The sequence below is a fragment of the Calonectris borealis genome, chromosome 5, assembly GCF_964195595.1.
Source record: "Calonectris borealis chromosome 5, bCalBor7.hap1.2, whole genome shotgun sequence".
In the NCBI taxonomy this organism is placed as follows: Eukaryota; Metazoa; Chordata; class Aves; order Procellariiformes; family Procellariidae; genus Calonectris; species Calonectris borealis.
The window spans coordinates 48,199,694-48,213,852 of NC_134316.1; positions in this window are offsets into that span (position 1 = coordinate 48,199,694).

The following is a 14,159-nucleotide window of genomic DNA, read 5'->3' on the forward strand; positions in this document are numbered from 1 at the left end:
ATGAGAGGGGAGAAAAAACCCGGTGTCTAATGATCAGAGAAAGAATTAGAGATACAGCCCATTGCCACAGCAAAATAGACCGTTACCAGGAGTAGTTTAGGAGCTATTTGAGAGGTGACTGAAACCCCCTAGAAGGAAATATTTTACTGGAGGTAACAAGACTCACAGCCAATTCTGACTGTTTGTGTTCCATAAGAAGAGATTTCTGTGCCCCTGCTCTTATACTAATTAAACAAGTATAATTACTGTTTATACTTACTCCTTTCTGTAACACAAGTGAACTGTTAATCCGGAGTCTAAAGAAAATGTCACTCGATCAGGCCCTCACGGAAGGGTTGTTCTGTGATAGGTGTGTCATAAATCATGTAGAGAGGTGACGCCCAAATCCTTCCTGAAATTTTATTATCTGATTTTGTCATGTCTGAAATGAAGAATGTCTTATCTGGCAGTCAATGGAATGAAGCCAACTTTATTAATTATGTTTATAACACAACTGAAATTAAAACATTTCTCCAGAATTTAAGTTTATGCTAAAAGGGCCAATTCATTTTGCATTTGATTGGGAGGGCACAGTAGAGGGAGAAGGCAAGGAAGGAAGAAAACCATTGGAATATTTGTCCCCATATCTTGAGGATTTTTTAAGCTCCTGTTCCTTCATGGGTCTGTAAAACTGAGTGACAAAACCTGTAAGAATGAAATGTTTTACCAATAAGGATATTTTACAAAAAACTTGATGCTACCTACAGACTATTATTAAGTCTTATTGTTGTACAAGATCACAAGTTCCACAGATGTTACCTGTAGATAAGCTTAACACTACATTACTGATGTAGAAATAATTACATGATGCTTTCTAAGTGACAGTTAAAATGACAGGAATATTTATTATCACCTTATTTTTGTAACGTGGAGGTATAAATGTTTGAAATGTTTTGCTCTGCAATGAAGTCAACTGTAGAAAAAGGACAGGACATATGAGGTTTACTGTAGAATTCAGAGACAAAAGAGATAAACTTGTAAGTAGTCAGGACCCTCCCTATACTGGAGATGTACAGACTTTGACAGGAATGACTTCTATGCATGTTACGTTACATCTAGCGTTAGATATTTGATGTAAATAATATGGACAAAGAACATCATCAACTGTCAGGACTACTTCCAGTTGCTAAGTCAATGAAAGTAATGTATGAGCGTTTGAGATCAAAACTGAGAGCACAGTACTTCAGTAACATGATTTGCTAGTTAATTGTGACAATTCTTTGTGTGGCAAAACAGTATTTTAATTTCACCTTTCTCTGTTCATCAGAGTGCCAGCCAGAGATGTATTTCTTCAGCTAAGGCACTCAGCTATTCATGGATAAATACTACAATGGATAGTACACAGGCCTTTCTGCACTCGCATTAATCCTTTTGGCAGTATTGGTACTACACCTTACTGAGACGATATGTATTTTTCTGAGTGAAAGATGTCAAGAAATAGCTTTTTCAAGCTGAGTTGCTACCATCCTGTGTTGTTTCCTGTGCCTGTCAAATCTATCAAATTGGTCAACACTCGTATCTTCCCTGGTTCTCCAGCACAATTGGCTCACACTGGCTAGTAAAAAATGCAGAAAATTCCAGCAGCGCTCTTTTTGTTCATCAATGAAGTCCTTGATTATTGTGTAGCTGCTGTAGTCGTCTTTCTTTCCTGGAAAAAAGTATTTATCTACTATTTCCACTTCTTGTACTATAGGCAGCTTTTGTAAACCTGGATTTATTAAAAGACAGTTACACATCCCCTGCTAATAGAAGATTGTGGTATTATGATCATGCTAAACAGAGACAGAGTTAAACATCTTAAAAAACTGAAGTGTATCACTTTTTAATGTGGAAGCATACATGTCATTATATACCGCAAGTGAGTCAACTGCAGGTAATGAGGTAGAAGATTTATGTGCATTAAGGCAAGGATCTCCATTGTTCTGTCCTCTCCAGCAAACTTTATTTTATGAAATCTCTTTGAGATGGCATATACCGCTTAGTAGATGTCAAATACCTTTGCCTTCAGTAATCTCAAAATACCTTCAAATACTTCCAAAAAATAATTGTCCTTATGGGTAAACTTTGCATTTCCCAGTTCAAAATGACAATTTTAATTACAGCTTCATTAGGACACTTAGAATGAGAAAGAAATTATGGTGCTTTTCTGTTTCATGCAGATAATTGGACTAAATACTGAAGTACTACTTCAGATATTGTTTGGGTCTTAATTAGGCTAAGCTTTCACTGAGTTCAGTGGGAGATTAAAGCCTCAATTCTGAGAATATCATCTAATTGCATGTGTACAGCAAATGGATAGTCTCATAAGTATTCGTAGGATAGGTGCCAGAGATATCAGCCTATGTGTTTGATTTCTGCTTCATTTCTTGCTGTTGAATGTCATGCTTCAGTTAAATATGCAAATATTATTAATATATGAAACAGTTCATAGTTAGAGGGATATTAATAAGTCATTCGAGTTCATGAAGGATCATTTGTGATACAACAGCGTTTGCAGATTAGGTTCAGGGACAATTTACCCGTCTGTGAGGAGCGAAAACCCCTCACATAGCCTTTAGGACTGGAGGAGGATCCTGGCAAATCAGCTCACCTTTTGGCAAAAAACTGACACTGAGCACACGCTTCCCAGTCAGGATTAGGGTCCTGGAGAGACTTCCTTACACCACATGGGAGCGCGTCTCTGGGCGCTGAGGTCTTAGGCAGCAACGAACAGATCTCAGCGACATTTAGTCTCCCACTCTGCTGCCAACAAATTCAACAGCCAGGAGGTCGGTGGAATGACGGCGTGATGTACGTAGAGAACAAAGCACCGTATATTAGATCAAACACCCATTCTAACGAATAGCGGCCTGGCATCTTTTTGAATGAGACATACCTCTTCTGCCTTTGCGATCATGGTGTAATGCTGTTTTCTGCAATCACCAGAGTAATTCCACTGGTTGACATCAACTCTCCCAATGTTCCTGCTGCATTCAGCGATCTGCTTTTTCCCCTTTTCGGAACGGTTGATTGGCAGACACTGCTCAATAGCTGCTGCATTGCACCCCGCAGCAGCTGCTTTTCCACAGCGTTTGTGCAGCAGTTGGTTCAGACCCCTACATACATCATTTGCTTTATAGTGAGCAATTGGTATCTTTTGGGACGATAGTGGCAGCATAAATCTGAGCTTTCACTACCGGGATATTTGAGTCAGAACTGTCCTGTCTTTTGAACGTTTCATTTTATGCTGCTTCTCTTATCATTATCAACTAATACTTTTCTGGTTACATTTTGCTTTTAATAAAAATGACTGTAAAATAGGTAGAAATTATCAGTGCCAAATGACTGTTTTTCCTATGTGTTAAACCTCCCCATAGTTGTTTCCTCTGTGGGAACATAATTTGGAGGATTTTTGTGTTGCTTTGAAATTCTAGGTCTTCTTGATTTGAAATTAAAAAATATAAAGCTCTCATTCCTGTTTAGTTCAATTTAGAGACAGGTTCAAGGCTCAGCTGAGCAATTCAACATTCAACCTCAGCATTCAGAAGGTTTGGTGTAGAGGCTATTCCAAACGTAAATGTCATTTCATCTCCCTGAAATCATACATGCAAGCCATGAGTTCTGTCAAATACATAGTGCTGTGTCTCTTTCGTAAGTCAGTGTTGATAGAGCATGATATATAAAAAGAAGAAAGGTGGAATCCTTTGTCTGTCACACGTTCAGGACAGAGAGCAACACTGCATGAAGAGAGGCCTAAATAGAGTACTGTTTGCCTGCACTGTCCTGAATCTGTTGCATCTACCAGCTGTCAGAGAAATGATAACAAAAAATACAGTTATTGGCTCTTCCTCCCATCAGTATGTTCGCCTTGTGTCAGCAGCACAAGACTGAAGTTGAGACACAAACCATGATCTTGATACGAAGAGGTGCTATCAGCTCTGCTGTCTGAGACTTTTGCTGCCGAGGAGCCCTGTAGAGCGCATCCCAGCAGGAGATTGCGCTGCACAGATTTTGCAGGTAACATCTGCAAAATTGCTAAAAACCCAAATGGAACCAGACACACTGCAGACTCCCCCCTCGCTCTTTGAAAGGGATTCCGGGAGGCATTCACAGCCCGGTTGGCCGTTTTGCACCAGCACAGTCATCCTGGTGCCATGTGACCTGTAACATCTGCTCCTTCACCAATTAGACCATTTCTTAAGGATAAATTAAAAACAATTCTAATTAAACACTATAATGGAACTATCAATCTGTGTTACTGAGGCAGAACAAGGATGTAATTAGTTATTGATACAAAGAGATTTGTTTAAACCAGTTTGGTTTGCTGTCAGCCCCCACAAGCTTTAAGCGAGCTTATACAGAAGTTGAAGATAACCACCACTGTGTCTTTCTTTTAGGCTAAAGATACGCGGGGGAGCAGATTCTTGTAAACTATCCAGTCAGTTGTTTCATGTTCCTCACTATTTTAGATAAGAAATTTGCACGTTTACTTGTAATATTATTTCTTTTGGCTGGCAATGCATTGCCTCCACTATTCAGGTGATTTATTTAACATATGTTGTATTCACCACTTCACTGTATAAGCAGCCTTTTCTTTAATTATTTTAAAAGCTAGAGAAGAATTCTTTATAATTCAACATTTACCAATGATTGTTACCTCTGTTACCAGAGAAAATGCTGTTTTAAACCCAGAGAAAATCCTGCACAACCAGATTTAAAAGGAGCGTGTGGGGGAAACATGATGACAGTATATGAAATGTAAGAGGAGGTGGGAATATTTGTCTGAATAGGAACTGAATACGAATGTCTCTTCCTTGTGACACAGAAGTCTGGTGTGGATTTTTGGGGGTGTAAACTGTGGTGAATACACACTTTGCAAGGTTATTACAAGATTGCAATGATCAAAATCAGAGGTCTTACCAAAAAGAGCTATGGAAATAGTTTGAAATGAGCTAGCTTTAGTAAATCAGTGGTGCATTTTATTCCCTTCTCATTTAATGGTCTTAATTAGTTTTCCTTCAGTATTTGCTCGATAGCTTTCCATGATCTTATGGTAAGACTCGTCCCTATAGTTACCCACATTATGCTGTTTGGACTCTGTCTTAAACAAAAAGAATTACGCCTACTCCTCAGACATTGTACCAGTTCTGAAATGATAGATTTTTATAAAACTGCCAAACTTGCACCATTTTTAAATGTGTGCCTTCTACATACATCTACAGCACTCACAAGGGCTGGGCTGTTCATCAAGGAAAGAAGGAGAGAGATTCTTCCAAGGTTAGATTGGAAATAGTTTGGAATCTCTGCCGTAATTTGTGTCTTCTCACCCACTTCTGCTTCCCAGGCAGCAGACGGGAGTTTTAATGGAAGACACAGATATTGCAGTAGTGTAGCAACTTCATCTGAGTTGATCTAACCTGTGAACAGTATTTTCACCCCAAATTAATTTATCAGAGGATTAAATAAAAGGGGAGAGTAATCTGGTAGTATTTGCTTCTTCAGTAAATAACAAAACTAGACAAAAAAGTTATTTTTTAAAAATTAACATAATTTCGTGTTTTGATTTTTTTGCCTGACTATTGTCATGTGGATTTTATGCAACCTTCAATTTGCCAGGCTGTCCATAAGGAGTCTAATAAAAATTTGGACATTTAGAAAATACAAATATAAAATTCTTTTGGAATAGATGGGGGAACTGGTTTGTAAAATGCAGACAGATGGGATTATTTTGTTCCAATGTACAGTACACCTCTACGGAGATGAACACTGTTTATGCCTCAGTCATGTCCTTAATGGGAAGCAAAGACAGCACCAGGTGCCTGTTGCATGGAGTTGTTTCATCTGCTACCAGAGAACATTCACTTCTCTTTGTGCAACATGGAAGGCTATTAAAAAACATCCTTCCATAAACCTGGATTTATTCGGTTAAATCAAGACCAAACTGTTTTCCTCATATTTGTCTCTGTCAATCTGAAGGAGAATTGCAACTAATGTGACAAAGCATTTCATTTCCAACCCCAATTTAGCTGTAATCCACACATAGGAAGCCAGTGAATGACAGATGCATCACACTAAATTTGTGGCATGGTCAAATCACCAGCCCGTTCACTGGTGTTCATCTATAAAGCTGTCAGATGGCCACTCTGGCCACAGAGAGCATAGGCCTGGTTAAAAAAAATCCATCTACAAGGCAAAAGGCTCTTGTTACTTTTTTTAAAAATCAATTCCACTGCTCAATATCTTGTTTAACCCACAAGTGTTCCAGTCTGTGGGAACAATAGCAATTGCTAACACATTAGGAGAGGAGCATGTCTCCAATGCAAGGCCAACAAAGACCCTACTTTACTGTATTTTTCATTTTGTTTTGCATTCCTCTTCCTGCAGTGAGGCTTAACTCAAGCTGTGTAGAAAAAAAAGACCTGAAAAAAGGTCTCTATATGGCTTAGGTCGAAACAAAGATTTATGGCCTTATCATTGCTTTTTATAATTTAATTCTCTGAAGTTCATTCTCACTTCTTTTAGGTCTCCATGTTCAAGAGTAAAAGGAAAATTTCCTGCTGGTAATTTTACTCTGTCACAGCTTAATCCTTAGGCTGTGATGAGAAGTACTAAAGAATAACCAGCCAGCTAATGTGTCTGAGATATCATTTGTTTTATTCATATGAATACATTGACGCAATAAAAACTGTGGTTTTTCCTGCCTATTAGAGGATAGTTGGTGGAGCATAATAATCTGTCATATTAACTGTGAAAGCAGAATCTAAGATCTTTTCTTTTTATTCAGTTTCAATGTATAGTTTGCTATATGATTACTTTCAAACTTATAATTGTACTTGGAGACAAGAAAATAAGGGATCATCTCACAAATCACTACAGAGGGGGTGCCTGAAAGTGTCTGAAGAATGTTAAATAGGTCAGAATACAAGACTTACATGCTGACACAAATTTAAAATTTTTAGGGGGAAAATAGTCTGTATCAAAATGATATTGGACTAATTGACATTTTTTAGAGTCCAACCCTCCGGGAACAGCCACCAGTTAACTCTAGAGGTCCAGTTTTTTAGAAGTTGATGAGATTCTTTTGTACTCATTTTTAGTTATCTAAGCTAGTTACACTTTCACGTACTTGTGTTTTTAAGGAATGTTGATTTTGTCATTTTAGACTCTTACTGCACCTACTATCATTAATTTGCATGGACGTAAATTGTGTTTGCTGTCCAGAATTAACGAGAAGAGCAGCAGAGGAGTTCATTCACACATGCTAGCTAGCCATACAGCTATGCTTATGTGACTTACATGACTAACACGCTTCTACTAACATGTTTTGTGCTGGCTTCCTTGCATATCGTGACAGATGTGGTGTGCTATTGTCCCAAGGCCTACAAAATGGTCTCCATTCAAGTATTCATAAGGCTGCTTGCCAGAACTGGTGGATGGAGATTTCAGGGCCTTGTGAATGCAATGTGAACGGCACAAAGAAGCTACAAGTGTTATTTCCATCAAGCAGCTATAGGTATGAGTCTAAATTCTCCTGCCTCCACCTCCTGCATATTCATCTGTATTTGGGGGCTCAATTGTATTTTATTCTATAGAAGTTGAAAAGTGCAAGCAACAGCAACTAAAGGTTTTGAGCCACTCTCTGCCCACACACACTGGTAAATACACTTTTCTTCATTAAAGAAATTTCCTATATTTACATTGTTTAAATCCTTCTAATCTAGACTTCTTGGATGACAACTGCCTGATCAAATACCTGAAGTAGAATCATAGAGTCATAGAATATCTCAAGGTGGAAGGGACCCATAAGGATCATCAAGTCCAACTCCCTGCTCCTTGCAGGACTACCTAACACTAAACCATATGACTAAGAGCATCATCCAGACACTTCTTGAACTCTGACAGGCTTGGTGCTGTGACCACTTCCCAAACACCCTCAGTGAAGAATCTTTTCCTAATGATTAATCTGAACTTCCTCTGATGCAGCTTCATTCCATTTCCTCATGTCCTATCTCTGGTCACCAGAGACAGGAGATCAGCACCTCCCCCTCCGCTGCCCCCTGTGAGGAAGTTGTAGAATGTGATGAGGTCACCCCTCAGCCTACTCTTCTCCAAGCAGAAGCAGCCAAGTGACCTCAGCTGCTCCTCGTAAGTCTTGCCCTCGAGACCTTTCACCATCTTGGTCACCTTCCTCCAGACACACTCTAATAGTTTGATGTCCTTCTTATATCAAGGCACCCAAAAATGCACTTGGTACTTGGTGATGGGGGGGCACCAGTGCAGTGTGGAGTGGGACAATCACCTCCCTCAACTGGCTAGCTATGCTGTGCTTGATGTACCCCAGGACATGGTTGGCCCTTTTGGCTGCCAGGGCACACTGTTGACTCATATTCAACTTGCCATCAACCCAGACCCCCAGATCTCTTTCTGTGGGGCTGCTCTCCAGCCTCTCGTCCCCTAATTTGTACATATAACCAGGATTACCCCACCCCAGGTGGAGAATTGCTTTTTTTAAATTTCATACGGTTGGTGACTGCCCAGCTCTCTAGTCTGTCCAGATCTCTCTGTAAGGCCTCTCTGCCCTCGAGAGAGTCCACAGCTCCTCCTAGTTTAGTATCATCGGCAAACTTACTTAATGTACATTCAACTCCTGTGTCCAGATCATTTATAAAACCATTAAAGAGCACTGGCCCTAAAACTGAGCCCTGGGGAACCCCACTGGTGACTGGCTGCCAGCCTGATGTAACCCCATTTACTATAACCCTTTGAGCCTGACACGTCAGCCAATTGTTCACCCAGCGCGTTATGGACTTGTCTAGCTGTGTGCTGGACATTTTGTCCAGACGGATACTGTGAGAGACAGTATCAAAAGCTTTGCTAAAAATCAAAAAAACCCACATCTACTGGCTACCCTTCATGACCTGGGTGACCTTGTCATAAAAGGAAATTAAGTTAGTTAGACAGGACTTTCACCTCATGAACCCGTGCTGGCTATGACCAATGACTGCATTGTCTCTCAAGTGTTTTTCAATAACTCCCAGAATAACCCTCTCCATAATTTTACCAGGCACTGAAGTGAGACTGACAGGCCTGTAATTACCAGGGTCTTCCTTCTTACCCTTCTTGAAAATTGGGACAACATAAGTAACTCTCAAGAGAGTAAAGAACTAATGTGTTGGTTTCTTGACGTGTAGGAGTCAGAGCCCCGCCACTGTATGAACACAAAAGCAAGAAGGAACGATGCTTCCAGCCATGCCTTCCAGTTCATCCATCTGCGTCAAATACTTTTCAGCTTGCAAAAGCTGTGGAAGTTTTCACCACCGCTGGGGCAAAATTTGCATTATCCAAACAGAAAAAAAAAAATTTATTTGATTCGGTGTCTTCATAGTGCCTAGACAGGCAGGATGAATCACAAATATTGTCCAAGGTAAATGTGACAAGTTTACTCAGCTGCTATTTGTTGGGTCAGATTATATGTTATACCCTTCGCCATTCAGACAAATTGCATTTCACTAGAAAAAATTTTCATGCATCCCAAAAGCGTTATGAATTTTTAAGCAAATTATCATCCAAATATTTCTCCCAGGTCCTGTGCCGTTGCCTGACATTCATCATGAATTTCACCAAAACCTACAAAAAGTAAATATTCAGAAAGTAAATGTTTTTGAACAGATGTGGGAGCTGGAATTCACATGGGTTAGTGATTTGGTGAATGTGTGGATATGGCAAAAACAGCAACAGAAATCATGATTAAATTAGAAATAGAACTTCCCCCTTGCCAAAAAAAAAAAGTTCTGATTCGATAGCTAATTTAGCACAAAACATTATTAGAGCAATTCAGTTTTTAGACCAGAAATGGTATCTACACTGAGGCTTCTAACTTCCTATACAAGCACCTTAGAAACGAGCTCATTTTCTGTATAGTACATATCCCTTTGTGTCAATGGGTGCTATGGTGGCCTTTGAAGGCAAAAAATTACCCTGACTCATTTATGTGCCCGGCCCAAGTATAGGGCTTCTGTGTTTAGAAACATAGAGGATATACAGCTCTAGAAAAACAATCCTGCCCTTGTGGAACAGGGGATAGGTTTCATATCTGAGTTCTGTTCCTTTACTAACTTGTAGAACTGTAGGTTGTAGCAGATGGAGCAGAACGTCAGACCCACTGGGGATTTTGTTAGTGTTTACAGTCAACTGCCATTATCACATTCCCTGCTTGTTTTGCCACTACTACAGCCTAAACTAGGAAAGACTCGTGTTTGAGAAAGTACCAGTTCAGGTAAAAACCAAAGTACAAGAAAAGAGAGATGGAAAATCACAGATTTGAGGCACTACTATACTGGAGCTATTGCTGAATGTCCTGGGTCTGCAGTTCTCCTGGGAGGGATGAATAAAGGTTTATTTCTATTGCTCAGTGACGTTTTTGCAGTGGATATTTTCTCTTTTTTTTTTTTTTAGTACTGGCTATCTTCATTAGCTGCAATGTGACTGACAGATAATTTCAAAGGATGATCTATGAAATGCACTGATGATGCTGCAAATTATGTGATGACCCACACAAGCCATAGAAAATGGCACCATACCGGCCTGGTAAAGAGTGTATTATGAATTAGGGCCTATAGCAGTACCATGAGGTGTGCTCTTGCAACTATTATTTATTGCAAATCGATAGCGTGGTTGGACCATTACAGAACATACATGAAGTGAGGTTAGAGTTGAAAAGACAAGTGATTATGTTGCAGACCCATGGTCTAGTGGGTAATCAGCAGATAAACTTACTGCAGATTGGTACCATTCTTTTTCCCGAGATACTGTCACATTAAAAATTGGCTAGCTAGGTTATCTAGATAGCCTGAACTTAATTATTTGGCTGATAATTATAAGGGCACTGTAGAGAATAATATTTTAAGTAGGAGATCAAATTCTGTATTAGAGGCCCATTTTTGCATAATTCCTTAACAATTAATAAATCATTAATAGATACCAAAAACAAGTTATAGAGAGGAATAGTGGGGTTGTAGATTGTTAAGTCCTCCAATTGGAAATACAACAGATGATTTTAAGCCATAGTTCTAAGTAGTGAGTTGGCCTGTTTAGTTTCGTATCAATGGAATAAACATCCTGTCCTCTTGTTTGCTAAAGTACTGGACTTTTGTTTTGGTAATTTTCTATACACTTTCCATTGACTTTGTAATGACTTCAAAGGGAAAGATAATAAATTTTGCTCCGTAAACTCCAGTGAGAATAGGGTAAAGTGGTGATTTGGACAGTTCAGAGACCTTTTGTATTAAGAATCATCTACAAAGAACTGCAAGTGTAGCCTCTATTCTATTGTCTCCGCTGGAAAGAACACCCAAAGATCCCAGAGCAAAGCTTGACTGCAAAGCTGCCAAGAGTATAATGTATGCTGAGTTATGATTCCCTTATGATACTTCCTCTGTCCTGCCTTCCCATAGAATATATGGGAATTTATGTGAAAAATCCATGGCAATTTGGCATTTGATGTTCATTTGTGGTTTGGAAGTCTATTCTGAGAAGGTAATTTGCTGTCATAAAAATTCTACACTTGAGATAAGTACAACCTACTCCCACCTACTTTAGACATTATCTAAGCCTCAGTGAAGTGAGTGGATATATTTATACCATACTGAAAAAAATTTGGTTGACATCCTCCTGTTCCTGCAAAATTCAGAATATGAACAGACTTGCAAGGATTCTGATTTCATTTCTCCTTAATTACTGAAGTCCTTGTGATAACACATCCTTCTCTCCCTTGACAAAACAACCAGGAAGACATGCAATATGTACTTGAGTTCTCTGCAAATAAGGATCAGGCCTGTCAGTGCTTAGATTGGAAATGACCTGGAAGATCATGTTTCCGAGTACGTTGGTGCTTCATTAACATTTTGGCTTATAGTCAGGAGTGTTTCAAGAGCATCAGCCTGCTTCTATTACGTAGTACCTTTACTATATACTCTGATACGTGATTAAAAAGGAAATTCTTGTAAAATCTATCATACAATTTCCTGAAGAGAAAATTCTTACACATTTTTTCACTCTTCTTACAATTCTGAGGGAGGATGTTATAACACTGTTGCTATTTGTTATGACTGTAAGAGTGCCTTAGGGGCCTCACCTCAGATCTAGACCCTACTGTTTTATACAGTGTAAAAGTACTTAGTATTATTTTGCACTCCTTATCTTAACTTGATATCTAGTACAGTCTGCACCATTTAATATCGTCCATATACCACACCTGAAATGGCTGTTTTCCAATACTTGTTAAAGTAATTTCTGGACGTGTGGTTTGAAAGTGCTTTGGAAATCCATCTGAAGGCATTGTATAAATCTGACATCATTATAATTTGTTTAGTTTGCAGTTGTTTTTCAGATAATTTATAAAATAAAGGTGTAAAGCGGGTTGAATCGCAACACTGGGGTTTGGCCTGGTGTACCTACCCATTCACAATACGAAGTAAGTTCATTTTGTGCTAGTATACGGCTTTAAAAAAGCCCCAAAGACAAGTCACACTGACGCACACACCACTTCTTCCAAGACAGAGGAATAAATCTCTGCTTCTTTCAGTCTGATTGCTTCTGATGTCTCTGCAGTAAATATGGATCAGATCAGCTAGTTGTAGAGGATAGGGCACTAAAATTCCTTTAATTCTTGTTTTAAAAAGAAATCTGCTTTTGTGGAAAAATTACTTGCCCTTGAATGCATGGATAGTAAAAGGCTGAATTTCTTTTTGAAAAATGCTTCTCTTTCTTTGCCATCACATTTCTGATATGTAAAATATATCCCTGCAGAGTACAGAACAGAAAAAGCCTGCAAAGTACTCTAGAGGAGACACTGCTCTACGTTTTCTTTGGTGCAGACTGTGGTAGAAACTGTCTGGGGCAGATAAATGTAAGTGGGAGCTATGGCACAGAACTGAGTTAACAAATATTTAGGCTCAACAAAGAAAGATAAGCTTCTTAATTATACGGGATGGAATGCATAAGGGTTCTCACAAAGAAAATGGTTTTGGTCAAAGCTTCATTGCCTGAATTATGTCACTGGTTTAGATTAACACTTGATGACACACTAGAAATGAACTGTGTATCTCCCCAAATTTCTGAGAGGCCTAATTCTCACCTCAGCTAGATTCCCACTGAGGTGAGAGGAAGCTTTGTTGTTATGTGTGTGTTGCCAAAAGAATGGCCCTGTTATCCCCTTATTTATTTAAACTCTTTAGCTCAGAAGAACAGAAGAAATGTATTAAATATAAAAACTCTAGTTCACTGTAAATGCTTCTGTATTATCTGGAAATGAGAGGAAAAGCTAATTATTTTTAATGTGAAATTTTGAAGCAGAGCACTCTATCTCATTTCTTTTAAATGATATTAATACCTAAATCCCACACAAAAAAAAGAAAATAAATCTAAGCAATAATGTGATATAGTAAAATTGATATTGATTATTAGGAGTAAAAGTGCTTTATGAGAAACAGTAACAACCTTTTAGGACCCCTTAGGAAAAAACATTGTAATAAAACTAGAATGAATTACTACAATCTAATCACCTTTTAAATAACTAAAATTCTTTAATGAAATGTATGTTGTCAGAAGAGCTGTTGTGTTTAAGCACAGAGCAAACAGCTGCCGCTGCAGCATGCGGGAGTGCTGTGTTGACAATCTACCTTTCTGATTAACTGAAGCATTTTTTCACACTTGCACTTTGTCTTGAGCCTTCTACCTCTTTCTGTCTAACCCAAGAGTTCCCCCAAGGGGCCTGAGAAGGGTGGAGAAGTTCATGTGGTTCAGCCGCCCTAGAAGTGGTCTTCGATATCACTTGCACTAATAAATTAGGAAGCATTAGGCAATAAATTGCCATTTGCAATATGTAGCTTGTCCCCTTGCCCTCCTTCTGTAGAAGGAAGCCTGGAATGTCTTATTTTGAATGGTGCATTACTTTTCTTTAATATATCTATTAGAGAAGATAAATACATTAGAGAAGATAAATCAAAGAATTAAACCTTGCATTTGGGCTGGAAACAGCAAGATTTGTGATGGTCATTTGTTCCTGGGAGAGCTCAATAGCGGCTTTACACTGATTTCTAAGACAGTTCCATCTGCACATATGAACTTTCCCATCACTGAAA